Genomic DNA, 27,175 nt, shown 5'->3' with positions numbered 1-27,175 from the left:
GAAGGCCTCAGGTTCCAACTCATTCACGGCCATGAGGACTAGGATCTTATTTATTTTTAGAGAAAGGACTGTAGCTCATTGGCAGAGCATTCGCCTTACGAGCAAAAGGTACTGGTTTCAGTCCCCAGTAGTATCTCCAGATAGGAGTGGGTAAAGACTCCTTGCCTGGAGAATCACTGCGGCCAGCCAGTGTGGACAATACTGAGCTGGGTGGCCCAACAAGTCTGACTCTGTAGAAGGCAGCTTCCTTAAAATGTACCAGTGAGATACAGAAGAGGAAAGCTAATCTGACTTTTCAAGAGACTTTTGCTCTTCAATCTGTGGAAGGAAAGTTGGTGAGGAAATGCTAGGCTTTTTCCACAAGGGGACCAGGAAGCCTTTTTGCCTCCCATGCATCCTACAAGTATTGCTCATAGTGGCAGCAGAAAGTTAAAGTGATGGGGCTCTAAAATGAAGATCCACTCCTGATCTTTGTGGATCCTCCTCAAAGCACAAAAGGAAATGGCTCCCCAATGCTGCTCTGGTGAAAAAGCAACTCATGGCCCTGTATGTGAGAAGAAAGTGGCCCCATGATTCTGTCACCCAGAATGATGGAACATGGGGGTGTCTGATAGCAGCAGGGAGGCTGGACCCACAGCCCAAATGGGCTCTTAACAACAGAAGCCCTGGATCCACTCTCACATCCACCAGAAACAGTTGGGAACTTTACAGCTGGGACAGAGCAGTTGCATATCAGTAAATGCATTGCCAGTGGCCTCCTTCCTCTCAAGAGATCAAAAGAAAAGCATTGATGGATTTGCTAAAAACAGGCCCCACTCCAGAGCAGTGGCCAGATGCTCCCAAATCAAACAAGAGTTGCCACAAGAATGCCTCACCAGAGCAGGACCCACATGAAGAAGGCAGAGGACACAGAAGAGCCTGGTAGAGCCCTTTATGAATTTGTACCCTCAAGTTGCTAGTCCTCAGTGATCTAGAGGGAAAGCTTGAAGATGCATTTTGGTGCTTCCACAGAGGAACTAGCCAGCAATAAGAAACAGCTAGGTTAAAGCTACAGAATCAAATTTAAGCTAAACATTAAGCACATAAGACATTAAAGGTAAAAAATGTAAAGGTAAATGTCCCCAGGATGGTTAAGTCCAGTCAAAGGTGACTATGGGGTGCAGCGCTCACCTCACTTCAGGCCACAGACAGCTTTCCGGGTCATGTGACCAGTATGACTAAGCCACTTCTGGTGCAATGGAACACCATGATGGAAGCCAGAGCACATGGAAATGCCGTTTACCTTCCTGCCACAGCGGTACCTATTTATCTACTTGCACTAGAACTGCTAGGTTGGCAGAAGCTGGGACAGAGCAACAGAAGCTCACCCTGTCGAAGTGCCGACCTTCTGATTGGCAAGCCCAAGAGGCTCAGTGGTTTAGACCACAGTGCCACCCGCGTCCCTATAAGACATTAAGAACCCTACTGGTCCATCTAGTTCAGCATTCTCTTCTCACAGTGGTCAACCAGATGCCCAATATGGGAAGTCTTCAAGCAGGATCTGAGCACAACAGCAACCCTCGCCAATGCAGACCCAGTTACAGATAGGTAGCCGTGTTGGTCTGCCATAGTCAAAACAAAACAAATTCCTTCCAGTAGCACCTTAAAGACCAACTAAGTCAGTTCTTGGTATGAGCTTTCGTGTGCATGCACACTTCTTCAGATACACTGAAACAGAAGTTTCCAGACCCTTCTATATAGTGAGAAGGTGGGGAGGGGTATTACTCAGAAGGGTGGTGGGAATGGGTGATTGGCAGATAGCTGTGATGAGCCTGTTGACGACTCTTAACGACTGCAATAGGTCTTACAGGAAAAAGCAAGGGGTGAAAAGGTGAAAAATGGCTTTGTCATGTATAATGAGATAAGAATCCAAGGTCTTTGTTCAGACCAGGTTTCTCCATGGTTTTAAGTTTGGTGATAAGTTGTAATTCAGCAGCTTCTCTTTCCAGTCTATTTCTGAAATTCCTTTGTAGTAAAACAGCTACTTTGAGATCTTGTATAGAATGTCCTGGGAGAAATGCAGACCCGTATGTGTGTGTGTGTGTGTGTGTGTGTGTGTAATGGAAAATCAATGTAAGCTGCTCAGCTGCCATGCTGCATCCTTAGTGAGATGTGGATGGGTACCAAGAGACTGCCTTCCTCCAACTGTCTTTGGCTTGGAGCACAGCTATAGGATCCTTCCTGCCAATGGCTCTCTGGTATGTCTTAAGGCAGCACACCAGAGTCACAGAGCCTGTATCACCCAGCAACATCCCTTGTCCCTTCCTTGAATCATCCTTAGGCATACTTAAGAAAGTCCTTCACACTTAACTTCAACTGTGGCACTGACTCTCACAGGAAGCAGTGATTTTTAACAGACCTTGCAGCTAGGGTGGACTAGATTGAAAAGATCACTTATAGTTTCTGTAGTTCAAAGGCTTTATTTAGGCAGGAACTATTTGCAGGATGAGTGGAGATGAAAGAGAGAGAGAAAACACATATTGTCTGGAGAGAACAAAAAAAAGGCTCAGCTTTTAAGGGTGGAGTTAACTTATACAGAGAGGCTTGCAAACAAGTACTGGCTATATTTCAGACACTACCTCAGGTGGTGGAAGTGTAAGAGGCAGCACTCCGCCTACTCCACAGCTTTCGCCACTGAGAGGGAAGCATTCCACTTTCCTCCAACAGTGATAGCTGCCAACTTGGATGACTTTAAAAGAGAATTGGACAAATTCACGAAGAATAAGACTATCAATGGCTATTAGCCACAATGGCTAGGCTCTGCCTCCATGATTGATGGCTACAATGCTTCTGAAAGCACTGGAAGCCACCCAGGGCTCTTCTTACACTTATGCTCCAGCTTTCATGTGACTTAAAAACCACTTCTAAAAATATACTAGAATACAGCACAAGTTTAGCACTCATTTCCAGGTTATTTGCAAATGAATATAATGCTGAAATTAAAACAGGATGAACTGCTGTGTGAAGGCCACCTCCATTTCTCTTTTTGCAATCTGAATTTCAGTCCTCTACATTTCTGCAGCAAATAATAATTTGCTATAATTATTGTTATTTTTATTATTTTAAATCTTCAAGAGAATTCATTAGCATTTTAGTCCAAATTTCTCCTAACTAACACGTTTTTGTATGCCATTTTTTATGAACATACATATTTTTGGAAACTATTTCTCCATATTTAGTGTATTCCTGTATATCATTTTCATTATTCGTTTTTCACGGACAGTTTCCCCTAATGTATTCATTTTTGTACACAGTACTGAGCTGGTGAACTGCATTGCAAAATTTGGAGAATTAGTTTTGGGCAGTGCAGATTAACTAAGTTTGCCTTTAAACATCAACTGAATTGAATTTCTTCCCATCATCATTATTATACCTACAAGATCACTTACCCCCTATATGCCAATCATATACACTTCCGTTGGTGGAACTGGCACTGTTACAGGTGACATACAATATCCATTATGCATCTTTTATTGTATTTTTAATATTCTGTTGGGAGCCGCCCAAGAGATGGGCGGAGTATAAATTATTATTATTCTTAGTAGTAGTAGTAGTAGTAGTACCTCTGGATGTGAACGGGATCTGTTCTGGAGCCCTGTTCGCATCCTGAAGTGAACGCAACCCGCGTCTGTGTGTGCGCAGGTCGCAATTCACCACTTCCGCGCATGTGCATGATGTCATTTTGAGCGTCTGCGCATGTGCAAGCAGCGAAACCTGGAAGTAACGCGTTCTGTTACTTCCAGGTCGCCGTGGAGCACAACCCGAAAACGCTCAACCCGAAGCTACTTCAACCTGAGGTATGACTGTATTTTAGTGTGGTAGCGTTCACACTTTGGAACTCCCTGCCTATTGACAACAGGCAGGAGGCACCTTTGCTATACCCTTTCCAGCACCTGCTAAAAACATCCTCCTTTTGCGCAATTCAGGTGCTTCAAAAGCTGGTGCGCATTTTAACATTTAATGTTATTTTAACTTTTTGGTAGTCTTCTAATTGATAATTTTCTTATTGATCATTTAATTGTTTTAACCTTTTTTTGTAAAAACGCTTTGAGGCTTGTGTTTCTTTTTACAATCCAGCAGTGTTTACATATTATGAAATAAATTATTATTGGTGGTACGTAGTAGTAGCAACAGCATTACCCCTAGACTTATTCTTGTTCCACTCCCCCAAACACACACACCTGAAGGAGGAGGAGGAGGAGGAGGAGGTGTTGCGTGGGATTTGGATCTTCCCCCAAACGCAAATTCCACAAGGTGTGTGTGCCCCCACACCACATTTCCCTCTTCTTTTTGCCAGGACAACTGCAGCAGAAGCTTTTTCCACGCGAGCCCTGCAGAAGGAGGAGGAGGAGGCGTTTTTCCCCAGAGTCCTTTGGGGGCCTTTGCAGCAAGAGACTGTCTGGGATTTCTCAGGAATGGAGCAGACGGAGGAAGTTCAGGCGGAGAGGCCTCCAGTGGGCCGTATCAGGAGCAGCCCTCAGAGGAAGCCCTTTTAAGGTGGGGGCGAAGCTCTCTGGAGAAGCGGGGAGGAAAGCGGGGCAGGAAAGGGAGGTGTGGGAGCCAGGAAGGCTGCAAACGCTAGCCAGGCAGGGAGATGCAAAGAAACTCTGGCCCTCTGTCATGTGGGGTGGGGTGGCTGAGCTCCAGCCCAGGGATCTGATCTGACATGCTAGGAGTGGATTAATGCAGGGAGTGGAGAAAGTGGACAGAGAAAAGCTATCGCCTTCTGTCTCGTAACACTGGGACTCTGCGGAAGTCCAATGAATGTTGGAAGGTTCAGGAGAGATAGAAGAAAGGACTTGTTCATATATAGTGCATCGTTAAACTGTGGAACTCCCTCCCACAGGAGGCAGTGGTGGCCACCGACCTAGAAGGCTTTCAAATAGGATTGGGCAAATTCATGGAAGAGGATGGGGCTTTTCATGGCTACTAGCCAAGATGGTTGTGCTGTGCCTCCACAATTAAGAGGTGGTAATGTTTCTGAATTCCAGTTGCTGGAAGCTGCTGGTTGGCTACTCTAAGAACAAAACGGTGGACTAGATGGGCCATTGGCCTGATCCAGCTTTTGCTCCCCATCGAGAGGTCTATATGAGAGAACAGCGACATGCAGCAGCAGTCTACCAGATGACGGAGAAAGCAACAACTAGTGGGCCCTCCTTGTGGGCTTTCTTCTGAACAGGGCCTGACCATCCTGTTTTGCCACCTGAGGCAAAACGGGAAGGTGCCACATCACACACACATGCCCATCCCAAGCCTCACCGGAGTTACCCGTGAGATCTTGTAAATCTTGTAGAACTTCCACAAGAACTTGTGGAGCTTCAATATCTTACAAGAGTTCCATGCTATCTCACAGTAAGCCTCCACTGCTACCATCACCACTGTGTGACCCTGGCAGGGGCAGGTGGGGATGCTGACCTACAGGATTCTGCCACCCAAGGCAGCTGCTTCATGTCTGTGGGGCATTGGGTGGCCACTGTGAGAAGAGGATGCTGAAACAGATGGGGCACTGGTCTGATCCAGCAGCCAGGCTCTCTTTATGTTCATAATATAAGACGACTAAACAACAATACACATTTCTGCAGAGCCATTTCCCCATACTTAGTGCATCTTCATATGTTGCTATTTACCAATATATGCATATTTTATGCACACTTTGTATGCATTTTTGCACACATGACTTGGCTGAAGAATCGCACTGCAAAATTCCAAGGTAAAGGGACCCCTGACCATTAGGTCCAGTTGTGGCCGACTCTGGGGTTGTGGGGCTCATCTTGCTTTATTGGCCGAGGGAGATGGTGTACAGCTTCCGGGTCACGTGGCCAGCATGACTAAGCCGCTTCTGGCGAACCAGAGCAGTGCACGGAAACGCCATTTACCTTCCCGCCAGAGCAGTACCTATTTATCTACTTGCACTTGACGTGTTTTCAAACTGCTAGGTTGGCAGGAGCAGGGACCGAGCAAGTCCTGGGCTTTGTGGTTTAACCCACAGCACCACTCACGTCCCTATATTCCAAGAGTTTGGTCAATTTGGTCAAAATTCCAAGAGTTTGGTCAATTTGCCTTTAGATGCAATCTGAATTGAATTCCCTCCCACCCACACCTTGTGCTTCCAACAGAGGACAGCCCTTAAGTCAGTCTCCTAGGCCGCCTCCCTATAAATTTCATCCTGCTGCTCACACTTCCTCTTTCTCCAGGCTGGATCCAGCTATCTTCGGAGGGGCAGACCCCTCTGAGGAGGGAGGTGTTGATTCAGCTGCTCCATTTGTATCTCAAAAGCCCTGCTGCATTTCCCCCCCCCCCACTCCACCCCAAAGGTGCCTGGGAAAGGAAACGATTGTTCGGAGCAGATCTTGATGGCTCCAGCCAGCCCCCTCTCCCGGAAGAGACTGGGGCTAGTGACTGGCTGATGCATCTCTTTGAAATCAGGGAGAGGCCTTGAAAGGGTGGCATTTCCACAGATAGAAAGGAGAACCAGCCATGATTAAGTTCCAAAACAAAATAGGGAAGAAGCAAGCCAATGTGGTGTGGTGGTTAGAGTCTCAGACTAGCACCTGGGAGAGACCAGGGTTCAGATCCGCACGCAACCATGAAGCTCATGAGGCCAGTGACTGCTTCTCAGCCTAACCCACCTCGCAGGGTGTTGTAGGGTTTAAATAGGGTGGGGGGTGGGGAGAATCATGTATGCCTCTCAGTGAGTTTCATGGCTGAGTGGAAATTTGAAGCAGATTCTCCCAGGTCCTAGTCCAGCACTCTAACCACTACACCACATGATAATCATGATAATAAATTAATAGAAAACTGCTGAGGAAATGTGAAGAACTGGATTTGAGTTCGGAAGAAGCGAGGGAACTGAAACTGACTGATCCTTCCATCTGTTTGCTCCTCTGGTCCCAAGGATTGATGGCCGCTCCCTCCTGTTCCTTGATAGCCCTCTGACCTCTTGTCGTTGGCCTCCTATACTTCCTCATTCATGCCTTATTTATTTGCTCAAGCGGCCCCTGTGTGCTGCTCCCACCTCAAAGCCTCCACAATCACCCCCACAGAACTGTTTACACAGCAGAGGAGGGTAAACAGAGATTTGGAGGAAAGCGTTTGAACAGCCTCCCACATTAGTCGGAGCGAGATGAGCCCCAGCCTTGCTCCCTGGCCTGTCCCAGATGTCTTCATCCTCCTGGCCTATTATGGGCATCCTGGAGCAATCTGGGACCCTCCGCGTGCCCCCTGGTATTCCTCAGCCACAGCTGAGATGCTGGTGTGCAAAGGCAGGAATGTTTTCTGCCATCAGGAGGACAAAGCAAATGTACTGCCCTCCCTCCTTTCGCATCCCCTAGTGAGGGGGTTTCTTGGGGCTGGAGGCCAAGCCACAGTAGTGAAGGGGCAGATTCAGAAGTGCAGGTCCCTTCATGATAGTCATAGTCCCACCCCCTCACAGATACCCACCCTTCTAACATATAGATAGATGATAGATAGATAGATGATAGATAGATAGATAGATAGATGATAGATAGATAGATAGATAGATAGATAGATAGATAGATAATGATGATAGATAGATAGATAGATAGATAGAGATAGATGATAGATAGATAGATGATAGATAGATGATAGATAGATAGATAGATAGATAGATAGATATAGATGATAGATAGATAGATGATAGATAGATGATAGATAGATAGATAGATAGATAGATAGATATAGATAGATGATAGATAGATGATAGATAGATAGATAGATGATAGATAGATAGATGATAGATAGATAGATAGATAGATAGATGATAGATAGATAGATAGATAGATAGATAGATAGATAGATAGATAGATAAGCATTGCAACAATCAATGCAGATCTGCATGTGTTTCCTTTAATCTATATCTACTATTTCTGGGCATGGGCATGAGCAAACGATTTGGAGTGCTGCAATATCTTCGTCCGGAGAGACTCAAGTTGCATTTTCCTTGAAGTTCTAGTGCATGTAACAGAACTTGCACCCCGTTCTCTTGAAACAGAAGGACCTTGTATTTTCAGTGTTGCTAAATGCTGAGCATTGGAACAGACAGAATAACTCCTCCTCAGGGTTTTTCCTGTGCACCTTCTCCAGAGGGACACTGGGAGCCCATCCAATCCGTACAAAAGGTGTGGAGGCTTATTCCCAATGACTACAAGCTCCCCTATCATGCTGGTTGGACAGCTCTAGGAAGCTAGAGACAGTGACCCTGCTGAAAAATAGTACAGTGGTACTTCGGGTTAAGAACTTAATTTGTTCTGGTGGTCCATTCTTAACCTGAAACTGTTCTTAACCTGTGGTACCACTTTAGCCAATGGGGCTCCCGCTGCCGCCGCGTGATTTCTGTTTTCATCCTGAAGCAAAGTTCTTAGCCCAAGGTACTATTTCTGGGTTAGTGGAGTCTGTAACCTGAAACGTCTGTAACCTGAAGCATCTGTAACCCGAGGTACCACTGTATATTATGTCCCACATCCTTTGCCCATTTTATCATTACACACTTAACCTCTTCCTCTTTGGTTTCCCATTCCAACAGCAAATTATACATTTTTGACAGTAATTTTATATCATCTTCTACAATTTCTCTTTGAAATCTTGATATTGTATAGCTAAATCCTTTCTTTTTATCATTTTATTTGATAGTACTGTAACCAATCTGTTACCTTCTCTATAATTTCCTCAAATTCTTTTAAGTTTAATTGGTTATCCACTTCTGTTAACAGCTCTCTATATGTTGGCCATTTTGTCCTCATATTTACCTTTTTTAAAGATATTGCTTCTACTAGGAATATCCACCATCATGTTTTTTCTTCTATTAAATCTTTATATCTCTCCCATACCTTAAAAATTGCATTTCTTATTATATGGTTATGAAATCCTTTGTGGAGTTTCACCTTCTGATACCATAAATATGCATGCCAATCATGCTCTTCCAAGTCTAACAGGTCTATATTCTTTAATTTAATCCAATCCTGAATCCAGCAAATGCAGGCTACCTCAAAGTATAATTTTAAATCTGGTAAAGAGAAACCTCCTCTATCTTTAATGTTAGTAAAAAGTTTATATTTTATTCTTGGTTTCTTCCCTTTCCAGATAAATCTTGTAATATCATTTTGCCATTCTTTGCCAGCTCACATTGCTCATCACTGGGATTGACTGAAATAAAAATAACATTTTTGGCAATACATTCATTTTAATCACTGCAATTCTTCCTAAAATTTTCAATTTTACAATTTCAAATAAACATTTTACAAACTTTAAAATATCCAATGACCTCCCTTCTTGTCTTTCATTTTACATATATATCCCTGCATATTTTACTGTAAACTTTCAAATCTATTGCCCAGTGTGTCATTGAAGCTTTAACAAGCTCATCTTTTGTTTCCCATTCTAGTAGAAAATTATGCATTTTAGACAAAAGTTTATCCTTATTTTGTAAAAGTTCTTTTTCAAATTGTGATCTTTGATCCAGAAATCCATTCTTTCTATCCAGTTTAAACATATTGTATAACTGGTGATAACCAATCCATAACATGGCTTCTTAAGTTTTCCATTGATTTCAGTTTGGGTTCCTCCACTGTAAAATCCAGCAGTTCCCTGTAAGTCGCCCATTGTCTGTCCATATTAACTCTCTAAATCATAATTGCTTCAATGGGAGATAGCCATAAAGGTGTTTTTCTTTCCAGCAGATTTTTATATTTCTCCCAGACTCTATGCAGATTCTTCCTAAGGATATGGTTCATAAAACTCTTGTAGATTTTAGCCTTCCATACCAGAGACATGCATGTCAGCCGGATTTTGTCATGAGCCTCTAAATCTAAGATGTCTGCAATTGTCCAATACAATCCATTTTTTAACCAACACAAACTAGCTGCCTCATAATACACATGCAAATCTGGGAGAGCAAAGCCCCCTCTTTCTTTAGTATCTATCATAATTTTATGTTTCATTCTTGACTTTCACCCTGCCAGATAAATGTAGAGATATCTTTTTTCCATTCTTTGAATCAGCTTAAATTGTTTACAATTGGGATTGATTGGAATAAAAACAGCATCCTAGGCAATATATTCATTTTAATGGTTGAAATTCTGCCTAACAGGGGGAGTTTCATTCTCCCCATATCTCCAACTCTTTCTTAACTTCCTTCCACAATTTAATATAATTATTCTCAAAAATCAGCCAAATTCCCAGGTACCTAACTTTTCGGCCTATTTTTAAACCAGACATCCTTTCTTTAAAAAAATTGACTGCTCATCCCCATGGTCCCATTCTTCCTACTGAGAAGGCTGGTCTTCTTTGCTGTTTCTACCCCAGGAAGGACAAAATGGGGTTATAGCAGCTGTTGCGACAGGCAATGGCTGGGTAAAAATAAACCCGTTGTAACATCAAAGGGACATTTATGAGCAAAAAAAAAAAAAGCAGCAAAGCATGTAAACAGTGATAATTTGAGATTGCAAGCAGTCCAGAGCACACTTGTTGTCTCATTAATTACCTCCTTCCATAACAAAGGAAGCCCAGTGGTGATATTGATGATGTCACCTTTGTTATTGTTCCAAGGAGGAGTTTGATTCTTCAGCAGAGGATTTCTTGTGCGGTGTTGTTGTTTTTTTTAGCCTCCAGCCATCCTCAAATCAAAACACTGCACCATGTTAAAAGCTTGTTGGATTGTCTCTGATGGTTTCATTTGAATGCAGAATGTGGAATGTGACTAAATCCCAGGCTTCAGCATACAGAGAGTCTTGAGCCAAAATTTATTTGAAGGCCAAGGCTGCTTTGCCAGCATAGTTTGAAGGTGTCCAGCATGACCCCAAAGTTGCAAAAGAAAGAAAGAAAGAAAGAAAGAAAGAAAGAAAGAACGGGATATTATGGTTAAATATCCAAAACAAACAAAATAAAACTAGCCGAGCCCAGCTTTGCCAAATTCAGTTCTGTATTGCAACAGGGGCATAGACAGGATGGTTGCTGGCAACCTTTTTTAGAGCTATAGAGAAAGCAGGGCTTCAGTCTGTCATTGTGTCAAAAATCGCTCAAGGCCAGCAGTTTATGGCACCAGGCCAAATCTTCCTGGCCCCTGGAGCTGCCTGACTCTGCTGATCTGACAGTTGCAGTACCTCCCCCTGGCCACCTGCAGTGATGGCACTGTGAAACAGATCCTCCCTCTGGCTGCAAGTAGCCAGACTGGAGCAGTTCTTTTTTATTTAACAACATTTATATGCCATTTGATACTTAAAAAAAACCAAAAACAACCCACCTCTAAGCAGTGTACAAAACTATTTTTATTATTTTTATTTATTTATTAAATTTGTATACCACCCTATACCTGTAGAACTCAGGGCAGTTCACAACATAAAATCACAATATAAAAAACAGAAAATACATTATAAAAACAACAACAACAAGGACAACCCAATTATCCCTGCTTCCACAACACATTTTAAAAGGACATCGGATGTCAATCAGACAAAGGCCTGGTTAAAGAGGAACGTTTTTCACCTAAAGGTGTACAGTGAAGACGCCAGCTGAACCTCGCTAGGGAAAGTATTCCACAAATGGGGAGCCACTGCAGAAAAGGCCCCGTTCTTGTGTTTCCACCCTCAAGAGTTCTCGTGGAGGAGGCACACAAAGAAGGCCCTCGGAAGATGTTCTCAGGGTCCAGGTAGGTTTGTATAGAGAGGTGGTTCTTGAGGTATTGCAGTCCTGAGCCCTTTAAGGCTATAAAATAAAGAATTAACATTTTGGAGGAGAACCTATTAAAAAGAGGTGTTTGAATTAAAATCAACTGTAGCAAACAAGAGATAAAAACTTCTGTAACTTCTATGTGTGTCTGGATACGCTTGCCAAAACAGAAATGTTTTAAGCAAGCACCAAAAAGAGTGCAGCAAAAGTGGCCACCTGATGTCGACAGGGAGTTCCAATATGTATGGATAGCTCAATTGGTTAGAGCGTGGTGCTGATAACCCCAAGGTTGCAGGTTCGATCCCCTTAAGGGACAGCTGCATATTTCTGTATTGCAGGGGGGTTGGAATAGATGATCCTCAGGGTCCCTTCTAACTCTGTGATTCTATCATTCTGTGTAGCTGCTGCCATGCTAAAAGACTGATTCCTTACAAGTGTGGAATGAGTACTGTGTGGCACCTGTACTGCTGCCATATGTGAATATAGACCTCAGGCTAAAGAAAGCTCTGCCTACCCCTGATATAAGGTAAAAGGTAAAGGGACACCTGACCGTTAGGTCCAGTTGTGACTGACTGGGGTTGCGGCGCTCATCTTGCTTTATTGGCCAAGGGAGCCGGCGTATAGCTTCCGGGTCATGTGGCCAGCATGACTAAGCCGCTTCTGGCGAACCAGAGCAGCGCACGGAAATGCCGTTTACCTTCCTGCTGGAGTGGTACCTATTTATCTACTTGCACTTTGACATGCTTTTGAACTGCTAGGTTGGCAGGAGCAGGGACCGAGCAACGGGAGCTCACCCCGTCGCAGGGATTCAAACCGCCAACCTTCTGATCAGCAAGTCCTAGGCTCTGTAGTTTAACCCACAGTGCCACCCGCATCCCTACCCCTGATATACTGTAAAGCCACCCTCAAAAGCTGGATGGCAGAATTTGCAAAACACCATTAGCTGAAGGTGCATCATGTGTGGATTATATTATTTTCTGGAGTGTGCTTGCAAGAGATCCCTCATTTGCTTGAAGCAAATAACTTTAGATTTAGCTTGCAAGTTTTGGACTCTCTCACACACATCACCAGTGCCTCCCCTCCCAATTTTGAACCCAAGGAGGAGACCCAACTGCTCTGCCAATCCCATATCCGTCCCCTATGACAGTATCCAGACTTCCTCCTCCTCTGGGCTATCAGCCTGATGCCATGCCACCTTCTTCCTGTGAAACATAGTGGGAGGAACACAAAGGACACCTATCACAGGGGGTCCCAAAGGGCCCTGATATGCTGCCTCCGGGATCAGAGGAAGGCTCAGGTCTAGGGACAGCTCCAGCGCTATGAGAAGGGGGAGAAAGGAAGAAAATATCACTCTGAAATAATAAGGTTTGGGTTGTAGTCTAATTTAGGCCACTTAATTTCAGTGGATCTACTGTCAAGTGCAGCTTAGCTGGATGCAACTGCTTGATATTATTGTTACACTTTACATGCAGAAGGTCCACATTCAGTTTCCAGCATCCCCACTTTACATGCAGAAGGTTCAGATTCAGTTTCCAGCATCTCCAGGTAGATGTTCCCCACCTGGAACCTTGGAGTCATAGGATAATGCTGTGTTAGAGGAACCAATGGTCTGACTCTGTAGTATGCTCCTATTCAATTCCACCCTTGCTTCAGAATGATGACTAGAACCTTGCTTCATGTTTAAGGGAAGGGCCATAGCTCCTTAGTAGAGTCCCAGATATGCACGCAGAAGCCCCCAGGTTCAGTCGCCGGTGGCATCTCCAGGTAGGGCCGGGAATGTTTCCCAGTCTGAAAATCCTGGAGGAGCTGCTGCTGCCAGTCAGCACAGACAGTACTGAGCTGGATGGATCAGTGGTCTGACCATTGGCTCATCTTGCTCAGGACTGTCAACTCTGACAGGCAGCAATGGCTCCCCTTGGTTCCAGGCAGGGGACATTTCCCCCGACCTACCTTGAGATGCTGCTAGGGAATGAACCTGGGACCTTCTGCATGCAAAGCAGGTGCTCCGCCTCTGAGCTACAGCCCTCTGTGGGTCTTGTGGAAGCCTCAAGGAACCAACTAGCAGGCTGGATAAGGCCTGTGGGGCCACAGAAAGGCCACCCCTGTTCCAGCAATACAAGCTCAAGGGTTGCCCCATGGGTAAAAACTTCTCAGGTAGAAAATCCCTGAGATGATGAGGAATGTCCTTGTTCTGGTGGAGCAACTGTGTGTTGACTGTAGGAGAGCCCGGCTGGCTTGTAGCCCCAGGTGTAGAAGTCCTTGACACCCCGCTCCAGTGATTTATTTCTTTATCTTTCCAGCCTCAAATGAAAGCTGCCTTGGAGTTCTGGAAACACCCATCTCATTAGAGGACTGGTGCTCGGGGCCACCATTACCAGGATCCAAGCAGCCAAGTGGCTCACAACCTCAGAAGGCTTCCTCTCTAACTCAAAGCCACCGCCTTTCCCCTGGCCCGTAGGCCATACCTACGCATGTTGAGACTGTCCGCTGGACCTGGCAGGTGTTCCTGCATCCACCTGTTTATTGCTTTCTCCCTCCAAGAACACAGTGCCTCGAGCCACGGACTTGGAAGCGCTCCGGTGGGAACGTTCCTCTGTCTCCGGTTCCACGTCGCTCCCGGGATGAGTCTGGGCAGATCCCGCCCAGCCGAGAGAATATTTGCCCTCAAGAGGCCTTCAAATCATGGTGGCTCAGGCAAGGGCAGGGATGAAGGAAGTGCCAGCTCAGGCTGCCACCTGCCCATCGCCCCTCCCCCTGGCACCCATCCAGGCTTCGCATAGGCCTTTTGGAGGCAAGGGCGAGAGAGAAAAGGGTCTCCCTCGGCAATAAGATCCTGGAAGGGTGGGGAGAGAGTTTGGGTGCTGCAGCAGAGCCTGGGAAAGCCAGCTCCCAACCCAGCACCCTTGTGGGTGGCCTGCCGTGCACCCTCCCACCTGACAAAATGCAGATGCAAGAGGCCTAGCACCCAGGGTTGTTGGTAAGGATCCGAACGCAGAAGCTGTGGAGAAGCAACTACATCACGCTGCGTCAGAGCAAGAAGCCACTCAGGCCAGTGGGAACACAGGAAGCTGCCTTGTACAGAATCAGAAAACCCTTGGTTCATCTTGCTCAGTATGGCACGCACTGACTGGCAGCAGCGGCTCTATAGCGTTTCAGATGTTTCAGTCATGTGCGGCTTCAATTGCAGATCAATTGCAGATCATAGGTCCATTTAGCTCAGTATTGCGTACACTGACTGGCAGCAGCTTTCCGCTGAGCTAAAACCAAATACAGAGCCAGGCTGTTGGTCCACCTAGTTCAGTGTTGCCCACACTGACTGGCAGTGTCTGTCCAGGGTTTCAGGCAGGGGACATTCCCAGCCCTACCTGGATATGCCAGCATTGATGGAACCTGGGACCTGCTGCGTGCAAAACAGATGCTGTACCACTGAGCTGTGGTACATCTTCCTCTAAACTAAAATAGAGATTTTAGTCCTCATGGTTCTAAAGCAGGGGTCAGCAACCTTTTTCAGCCGTGGGCCAGTCCACCGTCCCTCAGACCACGTGGTGGGCCAGACTATATTGGGGGGTGGGATGAACGAATTCCTATGCCCCACAAATAACCCAGAGATGCATTTTAAATAAAAGCACACATTCTACTCATGTAAAAACATGCTGATTCCCGGACCATCCGTGGGCCGGATTGAGAAGGTGATTGGGCCACATCCGGCCCCTGGGCCTTAGGTTGCCTCCCCCTGTTCTAAAGAAAGGGATGGTTTAAATAAGCAGCTGTCTTATACAGTGGTACCTCTGGTTACGTACTTAATTCATTCTGGAGGTCTGTTCTTAACCTGAAACTGTTCTTAACCTGAAGCACCACTTTAGCTAATGGGGCCTCCTGCTGCCGCCACGCTGCCGGAACACAATTTCTGTTCTCATCTTGAAGCAAAGTTCTTAACCCGAGGTACTATTTCTGGGTTAGCGGAGTCTGTAACCTGAAGTGTATTGTCAGGGAACTGCCATCAGTAATGGAGGGAGAGCGCGGAGCCCAGAGGGATTCCAGAGGGCGTCCAGGGATCGGGAGAAGCAGCCCATCTTCTGGGGAGGAGAATCAGTGTAGCACCAGTGGTGAAGGGAGGCTGGTGGGGGAAGTGGCGAGGGAATCCCATGACTCCTTGCCTGGGACCAGCGGAGAGACTAGAGGTCCTCCGTTACCCACGCCCTCCCTGCGCAGGAGGCTTCCATGCAGAGAGGGTAGGCAGAGACTAGGCGTCAAAGAACTTCTTTGCTGGAAAAAGTTTAAGAAACGCCCACTCACGGATTCTGCCAGCGATTGAGTCAGCCACAGGCAAGTGGCTGTCCGGACAGAGGAGGTTCACTTTGGCAGCCCAGCCAGGTGTTTGCACCCAGCCAGGAAGATAGGCACCTGCTTATGCACGAGCAACCCCCTTAGGAACCATTACACGTATGTAACCTGAAGCATATGTAACCCGAGGTACCACTGTACTCAGACCAATAGTCCATCTAGCTCAGTGTTGTCTGCACTGACTGGAAGCAGAAGCTCTCCGGGGTTACAGGCAGGGAGTCTTTTCCTGGCCCCACCTGGAGATGCTATTGGGGATTGAACCTGAGCTCCTGCATGGAAGGTTGAATGCCACCTCATTGTTTTGATTGTGCAGCGTGTGTGTGTTTTTAATAAAGGGTGGGCGTTGTTGTTTTAACAATGGTGGTGAGCTGCCTCTAGGATGGGGGTGGGATGGAAACATTTTAAACAAGCAAATAAATAAATAAGCCAGCAACCCACGGCAGAAACAAGCCCCATTCATCCCTCGGCTGAGCCTTGGCAGACAGAGCTGGCAGGACAATGGCAGGCATTGTCTGGGCCACATCGGTCTGCCATTGAGTTCCTCCATTGCCTTGCAGGAAGAAGGCACTCCAGCCAGCCCATTTTGGCTAAACTCATTAAATGCAACTCCAGGCAGTTATATTCTGGGAGGCTGGGAGAAAATTACATACACACACCATGACTTCCCCCTGCAACTGAAGAGGACCTGGACAAGAGAGCAGAGAAAGGATAAAGGAGTCAAGTTATGATTATCTGCAACAGCTGTTTGGATCAGACTCAGTTCACTAGCAGAATCTGTGTGTGTGTAAGTTTCCCCATCCTTTAAGAAGGGATTCACAAGTGGGAAGAGGTGCTGGATAGGATGGGGGACACCAGGCATGACAGCAGCACACGTTAGAGGGATCTAGGGGTGTTAGTAGACCACAAGTTTGTCCTGAGTCAACAGTGTGATGCAGCAGCAAAAAAAGCTAATGTAATACTAGGCTGCAACCAATAGAGGTGTAGTCTTCAGATCAAGGGAAGCAATAGGACTGCTTTATTCTGCCTCGGCCACATCCCACCCCAGTTTCAGAAGCACACTGGACAAGCTAGAATGAGTCCCAAGGAGGGCAACTGAGATGATGAAGGGTCTGGAAACCAAGCCTCATGAGGAATGGTTGAGGGAGTTGGGTATGTTTAGCCTGGAAAAGAGGAGACTGAGAGGAGATGTGATAGCCCTATGGAGCATGGGCCAAGCTTGTTTTCTCCTGCTCCAGAGGGTAGGATCCAAGATACAAGAAAGGAGATTCCAGCTGAACATCAGGAAGAACTTTCTGACAGTAAGAGCTGTTCAACAGTGGAACGGACTCCCTTGGAAGGTGGTGGACTCTCCTTCACTGGATGTTTTTAAGCAGAGGTTGGGTGGCCATCTGCCATGGGTTTTCAAGTGGGCAGCCCCTTCCTTTCCTACCTGTTTACTCAGAAGTCCAGAAACTGCAGCAGGTCATGGCCTTGAAAGGTTGCCGGCATCATGTCTCTCTGTCCAGCAATATCTTTTCTCTTGGGCTCTGGAGAGGCCTGTTTTGGAGCAAGAAGTCCGTTCAGCAACATGGCCTCAGGGCCCACTTTCAGGGCACCTCCCTGAGGTTGACATTTGTAGAACACACCAAGGTGCCTAAAAACATCATTAGCCAGCAGGGCAGTCTCTTCTCTTTTGACAGGAGCCTTGTAAAAGGAAAGGGTGTGGTTCTTGTGGAGGAAAGAGGATCACTCCTTTCCATTTCTCCTCCTTCCTTTTGTGATGTCACCTTTGTTTCCATAGAGCTCTGCTGCCCCAAGGAGGGTGTCAGCTTCTGAGCTACCAAAATCGCTTTGCCTATGCTCTTCCTGCTACAGGTGGAGACCGTAAAGATTCTGAATCCCAGTTGCTGCAAAATGCAGGAGAGTGTTGCTCTTGTGACCGGGTCCTCCTTGTGGGCTTCCCATCATGGGCATCTGGTCACCCACCATGAGAAGAGGAGGTTGAACTAAATGGGCCATTGGCCTGATCCAGCAAGGTCTCAGATGATGATCACAGGGTCCGCATGGGTCTTTATAGGTCAAAACCAACACTTTGAATTGGGCTCGGTAACTCATTGGCAGCCGATGCAGTCAGGCCAGGATTTATATTATATACTTAAACTGTCTTGCCCCAGTGAGCAACCTAGTTGCTGAATTCTGCACCAGCTGAAGTTTCCGAACCGTCTTCATCTTCAGATGCAGCCACACATATAATGTACTGCAGTAATTAACCTAGAGGTTACCAAAGGATAGACAACAGAAGTTAGGCTATCCCTAACCAGATAGAGGTGCAGCTGGGCATAGCAATAGCCAGTGTGGAGAAGTTGCCCGTGGTCTGCTGTGCACCTGTCCTAAGCAGAGGAACCGTGCGAGGGCAAAAAAGTTGGCAAGCCCCCCATCCATTGTTAGTTTCATTTATTAGTCTTGGCCGTTGTCCATAACAAAAAGTCAACATTGTAAAATATGTGACGATACAAAAACAAAGCAAACCACACATTTCATGTTTCCAGTGACAGCTCAACAACTCCCGGAGTTGTCAGATTTGCAACTGACACAATGTCTGGCATTAAAAACTTTGGTGGGACAAAGCAAAAAGTTGGCAAAAAAGAAGAAGTTCCTGACACACAAAAATGAAGCTGCATGTTGGAAGATTCAGGACAGATAAAAGAAAGGGCTTCTTCACACAGTACAGATTTAACCTATGGAACTCCCACCCACAGGAGGCAGAGATGGTCAACACAACTTGGATGTCTTTAAAAGAGGATGAGACATATTTGTGGAGGAGGATGTGGCTCTTGATGGCTATGCTCTGCCTCCCCAGCTGGAGGCAGCAGTGCTTCTGAACATCAGTTGCTGGAAGCCACAGGAGGGAGAGCTGCTGCTGTGCTCAGGTCCTGCTTGTGGATTTCCCCATATGGGCATCCTGTTGGCCACTCTGAGAACAGGATGCTGGACAAGTTAGGCCTTTGGCCTGATCCAGCAGGGCTCTTCTTAGGTTCTCTCCATGGACAGAATGAAAGGAGGCCTTAGTTGGATCAGACCAGACACCTGCATGGCCCCCTGCACAAAACTTCCAAAGCAGAAGGGAGTGGGATATACCATATTTTTTCATCTATAAGACACACCCATGTATAAGACGCCCAATATTTTGGGGGACCCAGATTTAAGAAAATCCACCCTCGGCACTATCCATGTATAAGACACCCCCTAATTTTGGACATTATTTTTTAGGGGGGAAACCTAGTCTTATACACGGAAAAATGTGGTACATTCTATTTACTTGTTCACTCAGCATCTAGAGACACTTCAGATAAGTTCTTGTTTATGTTTTTTTATTTATATCACACTTTTTCCTTCAGGGAGCTCAAGGTGACATACATATTTCTCCTCTCCCCCACCCCCATTTCATCCTCACAACTACCCAGTGTGATAGGTTAGGCTGAGAGTGAGCTCACCCAGTAAGCTCCATGGCTGACTGGGTGGTGGCGGCGGCAGGGGGGAGGGAGGGATTTGAACCCTGCTCTGCCAGGTCCCATATCTACACCACACTGGCTCCCATGGTGATGGTCGGCCAGGGTTCCTGGGGCCAGGGCCTCTGAGAAGAATATTATCAGGAGGAGGGGGTGTACAAAGTTTATTTTGAGCCTCTTCCCTTCTCCAGTAGTCTTCCTGTTTTTATCCACTAGGGTTTTATGCCATGAGCTGCAGCCTGTAAGGTCAAAAAGGGTACAGGAGAAGAGAGAAGGTCGCAGCGGAGCTCTCTGTTAACTTTTCTGAATTGAAGGCCTTACGCTCTTATGCACACTCCATGATAACAATAGATAAACATAAATAAAATAAGGTCAGAGATAAGAAACCACATTTGAAATGAATATCTTTGTTTATGCCACAACACAGATAAGGAAAAATAATTCACGTTGAATCATCCTTTTATATTGCAATGCAGATCAAATAATCAAAAGTATTAGTAAAAAGTATTAGTAAAAAGAAAAAGTAGAAAAACCTATTATTTACTTTTTTAAAAAGAAGCTTTTTAGGCCTTTATTGGGGAAAAATTCAAATCACAGCACGAAAATTAATTGTTCTTGGCAATGTTTGATTCAATACTTAGCCTGGCCAAATCCACAAGACGTCCTTGAGGCATTGTAGACCTTAAGTAATTCTTAATTAACCGAAGTTTGCTAAATGACCCCGCTGCAGAAGCTACTGTTGCTGGAATTGTTCATAGTATTCTTAAGTTAGCACAGACATTTGGAAACAGATCACCAAGTCTGTACTCTGTTAACCAGTGCAACAGATCTAACGGCTTTAACTGTGCAATTACAAAATTTGCTTTATTTGCTGAGGGTGAATGTTGCATTTATTTTCCATAATCACCACCACTAAGGTCAGCAGGATACTGCTCTAAGATAAAGCTTTTCTCTTTACATCACTTTTAGGCATGGTGAGATATTTCCACAAGAAATCATTTTTTTCTGCCAACTGCTTAACACCACTGAAGCTGACGGCTATAACATTGTATACCAAAATGTAAAACATATACTTTCTGTATGAGCATTGTTCTGTTCAGCATTGTTCTTGTATTTTTGCTTGTGAGCCATTGTATTTTCCAGCCATATTTGTTCCATTATTGTAGGCTTGAGCTCTGCAGTCATTGAGAAGGAATAGCATGTTCTTTCAATGTGTCAGTTAGCAACTGAGCAATTTCTTCCCCTTTTTCATTGCCACAGTCTGCAAAGCTGAGAAATCGTTCTTGAATCTAATACTGCATTTATTTTAAAAGTAGGTATCTCAGATGAAATGCTGTTTGTTCCATATGGGAAGAATCTGGTGTGGAATCTACTATTACTGCAAAGTACTTTGCAGATTGCCTCTCAAGCAAAATGTGTTTTTTTCACAAGATTTGAGCATTCTGTAATAAATTCATTTTGTGAGTCAGAGGTCAGATAATGAACTTGAAACCACTCAATCCTTTTCTGTGGACTCTTCTACACTTAGCACATGTTCCTGAAGTCCCACCTGGAGGACAGTTCAATAAGTCCTAAAAAGTTTCCATTGCTTGGATTACCAATTCGATGGGATGAACCAGAAAATACTAGACCCCGTTCTCCTAATAAGAGTGCAACATTGATGATGTGCTTTAAAAGCATGTACCATTTTACAGCTTCAGCTTTTATTGACAATTCTAAGATGATGTCAACTCCTGTCCCAGATGTAATATAGTTTTCTATTTCCTTTTGAGATGGAAACTCAGTTATGGCGCATCCAATGTCAAGGCCTGCATTATGATTAGCCCTTTCATCTTTCAAATTCACCTCCACATGCGTCTGTATGCCTGTTTACTTCTGTTTTCCATTTCCATTTTCTGCATCTTCCCCTTCATCAGAATACTTTGCATGATTACCCAAATAAACTGCTCCTTGTTTGGGGATGAGGTTTTCAACAGTTTCTTATTGCTCCAATTCTATAGATGAGTTCAATGAAAAGGGGTTTTTTTTGAAGCTGCACTTAATCCAGTTTGTTGGGTTAAGTGTTTGTTGGCCCCTTTTTCATTCTTCCTATCTTTTCTCTTCTGGGTGCATGATTTGTGAGAATACATTTTGGAGAGATGATTTATAAATTATTATTTTTATATCTGAAGAAAGGGGGGAAAGGGAATGCGACAAAAATATATACAGGCAATCTTTGTTTTGCATGGGGGTTACGTTCTGTACCTCCGTGCGTGTTGACGTGTTGTAAGCAATATTATAAATATAAGTTAAAACTGCAGCACCTAGCTGTGCTTGCTTGATCAAAACAACAATGCAGCAGGAGCGCCCCTGAAATTTTTGCAGCTTGTTGCAAGTTGGCCAAAATAATTTGAGTTGTGTTCAACTGTAAAAAGACTTTACAATTCCTTGTTCGTTCTATCTGAGCAACACTGTTTCTCAGGTTAACCAATAATTCCAAATTAACACCTTTTTCCAGAAAAAGCCCAAATAAAAATTCAGAGAGATGAATAATGACCTAGTCTTCTATTCATAGTATTAATAAAGCAAAACACTATGGGGGAAAAAATGGGTGGGGGCGTTGGTAGATTTTTTTGTGTGTTTTTTTTACTTTTGTGTTTTTATTTACTTTTAATTACTTTTATTATACTTCTACAAATGTAATTTGAATCAAAGCAAATATGAACTCTTTCCTGATTCTTAGGTGAGTTGTTTGGAAAAGATAATTTTACCCAGAAATGGCCATGAGATGCTTCACCCTCCTCTGCTTCAAGGCGGACATCAGTGCCAACACGCCCTGCCTTTCACCGGTCCAGCAGACAGTGGTCCCCTCAGTAGGCAGAGTGCATCTCCCGCAGGAGAGGCAAAGCAAGCCCACCTTCTCAACTTGTCCACTTGCAATATTGTTTGCTGGGATTTCAGCGCTGCCTCTCTGGATTGCCCAGGAAAAGTAGACGGGGAGGAGGGGGGAACTGGCAGGTGAGGAAGCAGGCAGGGGGGAGAAGTGTCGTGGTATTTTATGTAAAAGGTAAAGGTAAAGGGACCCCTGACCATTAGGTCCAGTCGTGGCCGACTCTGGGGTTGTGGCGCTCATCTCGCTTTATTAGCCGAGGGAGCCGGTGTACAGCTTCCAGGCCATGTGGCCAGCATGACTAAGCCGCTTCTGGTGAACCAGAGCAGCACACGGAAATTCCATTTACCTTCCCGCCAGAGCGGTACTTATTTAACTACTTGCACTTTGACATGCTTTCGAACTGCTAGGTTGGCAGGAGCAGGGACCGAGCAACAGGAGATCACCCCGTCGCGGGGATTCGAACCGCTGACCTTCTGATCAGCAAGTCCTAGGCTCTGTGGTTTAACCCACAGCACCACCCGCGTCCCTCGGCATTTTATGTAGGCTTACACAAAATGTAAATAATAGGCTTCATACAATATATGCAAATGCTTTCTGAGGTCCCAGGAAATTTCTGGGTCTCCTCTTTTGACTCCCAGATCCCCTTTTTGATTCCTGACTGGGGCATGATGTACCCCCTACCCCCCTCTCTCCTGGGCCCTGGCAGGGTCAGATGCCCAGGCAGAGCTGAGACCCCAGAGCCTTTCAGAATGAGGCCCACATAAAAAGAGACACCTGGCTGGCTTTTAGGTCCAAGCACCATCCCCTCAGCTGGGATCCTCATTTCTGCAGACTCTGCCAGGGACCTCCGTGGTGCTTTCATCTTAAAAGTAGCCACTGGTGTCAAAGGGAGTTCTCTGCTTCTCTCACTTAGGTGTCAAGGGCTGCTGGCTTCCTGGCATCCCAGGCCCAGCACAATCTGATAGGCTGGTACCCAGTGCTATTTCACACCCTTCCAAGCTGCAGAGGCGTTGAGGCCTGGCTGGGACTCTCTGGGAGGTGTGAAAGTTGCTCTGAGAGAGTCAGCCAAAAATCTTGGGTATTTTTGCCATAGCAGGGTGTGGGGAGGTGTGATGGGGAGAGGCGAGAGATTCCCAAACTGAGAATTAAGCTGCTGTCTGCATTTTTATTCATTTATTCTCTTACAGCTATACCCTGCTTTGTTCCCTCACTGCATGGAACCATGCATGGTACTTTCCCCTTAAAAATAAAGTTAAGATTCCTGTCCTTGTGGTTCTCAGTCAGGGGCTGGGCAAGCTAGCAAGCAAAAAGTCCCAGGTTCAGTCAATGTAGGCCTGGGAATGTTCTCCACCATAGAACCTGGAGTGCTGCTGCTGCTGCTGCCAGCCAGAGTTTACAATATAGAGCTTGGTGGACCAATGATCTGACTCCGTAACAGGGCAGCTTCCCCTGTATTGCCCTTCACCTCTCCTCTGGAAGCAGGAAACCAAAGAGGAAATCCTTCTATCTTCCAGCTGTGAAATGAAACAAATATGCATCAATTTTGTTCATTTCCTGGTTCAGTTGTGATGTGGGAGGGCGGGAACTGGGCAGAGGCCAGAGGCTCCCTCTTTAACTCTTCCCATGCTCACACACACACAGAGGTCCAGCTTCCCGGAGTATAGGGAAAGCCCTTTGCATCCATGCTCAGAAACTAGGCTGACCTTCCCCCTCCCCCTTCCTGATTTATGCTCAAGAGGGAAGCCTCCAGGGCCATAAATAAAGGCCACTGCTGGCATGTGAAGTCTGGGAACCAGGAAGTCATTCCACAGCACCCGCCTCCCCCACCCTCAAGCGGTCTGGATTGGAAACGTTGGAGAGAGGAATTTGGGGTGGGGGAACGCCCACAGTTTTCAAACTGCCCAGAGCACAGGAGCTCAGGTCCAACACGGCTTCTCTCCGCAAGGCCTTTTCCCAGCTGCCCTGAGCTCTGAACCAGAAAATTAACTGGCTCTTCACAAAAAGCAGGTCATAGCATCGATTTATGTAAGGTATAGGGGGACCTTTCCCTTTTGCAAGTCAAAACTGAGCAAACTTGAAAACAGCAACAACCAAGGGACTTTGATGGAAGTTTGGTGGGGCTGCATCACATTGCTTTGGCCCAGTAGTTTGGGGTTAGGCCACTGTGGGAACTAGATGCCCCCTATTCCTAGGTTCTTCTTTATGTTCAGCCCCCACCAGTAATGCTTCTGAATCCCAGTTGCTAGAATCTCTGGAGGGGAGAGTTGCTGTCAGGCTCATATCCTGCACTGACTTCCCTTTGGGGCACTTGGTGGGCACTGTGAGAACAGCAGGCTGGTCTAGATGGGCCTCCCTTGACTGATTCAGTTGCAAGGCTCTTCTTTCTGTTCTATATGCAAATGAGAATAGCAGAGGCATGGCAGGGGGGAGAGTTCCTGTGGCTGTCTCAAGTGGTGTCCACAACCCCCCTCCTTCCAACACAAGGAGAAGCACATAAAGTTGAGTGCCATCAGCCAGTGGTGACACTGTGGTTAGTGTTGGACTGGGAGCTGGGAGACCTGGGTTCAAATCCCCAATCCGCCATGAAGCTCCCTGGGTGACCTTGCAGCCAGCTGCTGCCTCCCAGTGTAACCTACGTCACAGGGTTATTTTGGGGATTAAACAAGAGCTATGTATGCCGCTTTGAGCTCCTTGGAGAAAAAGGCAGGATAGTTATGCAAAAAATAACAAGAACGACAACCATACTGGCAAATGTGCTGAGTTTGCAAGATTTCAGCAGTTTGCAGGATCCCTTGCTGCAGAATTTGTGGCCTCTTTTCAGTGCCCTTTGGATTCTGCCAGTGTGATGGTGTCGCTCCTGTAAGACAAAGGCCGTGTTCACCATACCTCACGTTGACAGCTTGCTTGGGGGGGTGTCTTCGAGCCCTGTTGCGAAAACCAGGCCCCAGGGACCCTTTTTGGCAGCCTGGCTGGTTTATAAAGCTCCCTGCAGGCCTTGGTTTTGCATGAAGTTCTCAATCCGGAACAGCCGGAATGCCTGCAAGAGAGAGATCCTTGTCTCTTCCAGAGGGACTTTATCTGATGGACCGGCTTCTTTCTTATGTGCCTGGAAGGAGGAGGGAGCCCCGCCTTGGCCCGGTCTCACTATTCCTCCTCTGCTGGCATCCAGAGGCCTCCTGGCCATTCGCTGAGCTGCTGCCCAACAGATAACACAGCTCAAAGCCCCTTTGTGGGGAAGGACAAAAGGGACTTTTTCTGCAACTCTCTCTTCTCTCTCTCTCTCTCCCCTGCATTCCCCCCCCCCCCGGCTGAGCTTGAAACGCTGCTTATGAGGCATCAAAGGGCCCCTGCGCAAAATGGCGGAATCCCAGGAACAAGGATGATGATCTTAATACTATTATGTATATAGTACAATTAACTGACTTACCCCATTAAATAATATATACCGTACATTATCCTATATATAAGACATAATACATATATGCTTAATTGTGCTTTAAATATTTACCCCATGAATATCCTTATGAATACTAGTACCCATAGCTGTCAACTTTTCCCTTTCCTTGTGAGGAATCCTATTCGGAATAAGGGAATTTCCCTTTAAAAAAGGGAAACGACAGCTATGCTAGTACCTATAATTTTACATTGTGTGTGTGTGTGTGTGTGTGTGTGTGTGTACACATGATAAATCTGCAGAATCAGGCCAATAGACCACATAGTCCAACATCCAGCCACAGTGGCCAACCAGATGCCCCAGGGGGAAGCCTGCAAACAGGACCTGGGTGCAGCTTACCTCCCCACGGCTCAGTCTTGATGATGGAGCCTGTCATGGGGGTGCCTGGTTAAACCCCTCAGAAATTTGCGCCTGTTGCCACGGCCCCTGTGCCCTCCCCACACCATGCCACCGACCCTCATTGCCCTTCACTATGGTATGATTCTGAAACAAAGTTAGCCAGGAAACCTGCTCCTCCTGCTGCAGCTATCCTTACACCACTGAGGGTTCCTCTTCCTGTTATGGAAAGGCATTCCCAAGCACAGAGGGTAATTCTAAAGAGCAGCTGGGGCACATTCCAAATGGGGACCTGAAAGCCACATGTACGATCTGGAGGTCATCAGCACAGAGCAGGGGGCTACGTCCCTCAACCAGGCTTAGTTAAACAGCCTTAGTAAATGGGTGGGGGGCCCTCTCATTTTTGCAATATACTCCTTTTGCAATCTTCCACTGCAAAGCAAAACAGCTGCTGAGTTAAATGGGAACTGGAAGCTGGGAAGGGGGCAGCTCAGGTTTAGCACCTCTGGTCCAAGGTCAAAGGAAGGATTTGCTGTCTCACTGCTGAAGCTGCAGCCTCCTTAATGCTGTCACCTGAGTCGTCATTTACCTATGCAATGAGCATTGTGTATAGGGGGGGGTAGAGAGATGGACCTTCAACAGTCCATCTAGACTTGGAAGGACCGCAGCGTAGTGGCAGGGCACCTGTCATGCATGCAGAAGGTCCCAGGTTCACAGAGCCATAGAAATGTAGGGACCCCAAGGGTCATCTAGTCCAACCCCCTGCAATGCAAGAATTGCAGCTAAAGAATCCCTGACAGTTGTCCCCTAACCTCTATTTAAAAACATCCAATGAAAAACATCCACCACATACTCAGGGAGTCTCTCCCACTGTCAAACAACTCTTCCTAATGTTGAATTGGATCTCCTTTTGATCCACAACAGCATTTCCCGGTGGGGCTCAGAATGCTCCCTACCTGA

At 46.0% G+C, this 27,175-nt stretch overlaps 4 long non-coding RNA genes across 4 annotated transcripts in view; 1 reads left to right on the top strand and 3 right to left on the bottom strand.

The window, feature by feature from the left end:
- Positions 1-7,540, bottom strand: part of LOC309333672 — a 38,430-nt gene extending 30,890 nt beyond the window's left edge. Inside the window, exon 1 of the long non-coding RNA XR_014152662.1 lies at positions 6,217-7,540. This is a non-coding gene — a long non-coding RNA (uncharacterized lncRNA). The remainder of the gene's footprint in view (positions 1-6,216) is intronic.
- On the top strand, positions 1,260-11,674 carry LOC309333598. The gene is made up of 4 exons (XR_014152563.1): positions 1,260-1,297; positions 3,783-3,836; positions 4,337-4,536; positions 11,545-11,674. It is a non-coding gene; the product is annotated as an uncharacterized lncRNA (long non-coding RNA).
- On the bottom strand, positions 11,304-17,773 carry LOC309333660. The gene is made up of 2 exons (XR_014152651.1): positions 17,495-17,773; positions 11,304-11,792 (listed from the first exon to the last, which is right to left on the bottom strand). It is a non-coding gene; the product is annotated as an uncharacterized lncRNA (long non-coding RNA).
- A 5,797-nt stretch (positions 17,774-23,570) lies between these two features.
- On the bottom strand, positions 23,571-25,702 carry LOC309334279. The gene is made up of 2 exons (XR_014152977.1): positions 25,312-25,702; positions 23,571-23,939 (listed from the first exon to the last, which is right to left on the bottom strand). It is a non-coding gene; the product is annotated as an uncharacterized lncRNA (long non-coding RNA).
- Between the last annotated feature and the right edge of the window lie 1,473 nt (positions 25,703-27,175).

This window comes from Podarcis erhardii (genome assembly GCF_964252035.2).
Source record: "Podarcis erhardii genome assembly, chromosome: Z".
NCBI classification, from domain to species: Eukaryota; Metazoa; Chordata; class Lepidosauria; order Squamata; family Lacertidae; genus Podarcis; species Podarcis erhardii.
This window is presented reverse-complemented; position numbering and strand designations above follow the sequence as displayed.